Raw genomic sequence first — 1440 nt, forward strand, 5'->3', positions numbered from 1 at the left:
TTATATGCAAATGAGGCACAGGGCAACCTGGTCTGGCTCCACCTCATGTAGGGCAGGTCTGTACTAGTCATACGTGACAAGCTGAGACAGGGGGTGACAGGGATGCTGGGTGAACTGTATGCAGTGTCATGGCTTACCATGACATCAAAAAGAGTTGGTAGTGAGTGGGACTGTGCTTAATGGGTACTACTATATATCTTATTCAGATGGGCTATCCTAACTTATTTTCCCATCAGCATACTTACCTGCCAGGGGAAACACCATGTATCTGGGTCCATGAGGGCAGTTTTCCTTAAGTGTTCCCAGGGATAACTGTTTTCTGGCATGGTTTTCTACCTGCTGAGGTGTTGGGGCTTAAAGCCCACTTTATGGAAACAGGAGGCTCCTCCCTAGCTTGCTTCGAGGTCAGGTGAAACTTGGAGGCATCCGAGCCCTAAGCCTCCGGGCTTGGGCATGCACGTAGGGTGCCTGTCAAAAGACTTGGGAAATAGTTGAAGCCCCTGGTGGGAGTGGAGGATATTTGCCAGTTGTAGGGCCACTTATGTTTCTGCACTGACTCACAGATTTGGACTTGATTTGGCTTGAAACATGAAAAATTTCTTTTAAAAAAAATCATCATGTTGGCCCACTGCATCATGTGTTTTATAGTCATGCTCAGTGTTGGCTGCGTTTAATTAACTTTATAGTTTGTTTTGATTGCTGAGCACATGCTGCTTTTGGCAGCAGTTTAATGACAGAGATTGTATTTAGTGAGATTTCCTAGTATGTGATTATAAGATGAGGGGTTTTTTTCTCCATGCCAACTGAGGGGGGGTGCTTATCTTGCATTTGAGCAAATTTGGGATTGATAAGTGTTCTCTGAAAACTCTTAAAATTCTTTAGCTGATTGGAGAAATTGCTTTTCAATTAAAGAAATCTCTAATTCTTCCAGTCTGGCCTGGGCATGGTGACCTGCTTCCATAATACTATAACAGAAAACTTCTCAAAGCACTTCTACAAAGGTGTCATTTTTCCTCATGCGTACAGGTGAGGAAACTGAAGCAAACCACCTATCTGATTTGTCCAAGGGCAGAAAGTCCAGACCACCTCCAGCAATAGGACCCAATTTCCTGACTCCTCACCCCTGTTCCCTGGACTGTGGTACTTCAGTAGCCTCTAGAGAGTGACCTAATTCCCTGAAGGAAATAGTGTTATGTCCAGAAATCAAGCCTGGCTTCCAGTATGGTAGTGTTGCTAACAACCTAGATTCAAGATTACTGTACAAAGCCTGGAGAAAGGACTGGAATCTGACCCAAATTCTGTAACTGCTTTGGTACTGCAGGCAGAATATTATGGTCATGACCTAATGTAATATTTCACTCTGTGGAAAGGCTCATGATAAAGTATAGCCCTGTGAAGAGAATCCATACATCTCCTGTGGTGAAAAACGTGATTTTGGAT

At 43.8% G+C, this 1440-nt stretch overlaps 1 long non-coding RNA gene across 1 annotated transcript in view; it reads left to right on the forward strand.

Annotated features, from left to right (window-relative positions):
• LOC109300978 overlaps window positions 1–585 on the forward strand; it is a 12843-nt gene extending 12258 nt beyond the window's left edge. The window contains exons 2-3 of the long non-coding RNA XR_002098380.1: window positions 52–56; window positions 253–585. This is a non-coding gene — a long non-coding RNA (uncharacterized LOC109300978). The remainder of the gene's footprint in view (window positions 1–51; window positions 57–252) is intronic.
• Window positions 586–1440: the final 855 nt, after the last annotated feature.

This window comes from Gavialis gangeticus, unplaced genomic scaffold, assembly GCF_001723915.1.
Source record: "Gavialis gangeticus isolate Ggan-Ray unplaced genomic scaffold, GavGan_comp1, whole genome shotgun sequence".
In the NCBI taxonomy this organism is placed as follows: Eukaryota; Metazoa; Chordata; order Crocodylia; family Gavialidae; genus Gavialis; species Gavialis gangeticus.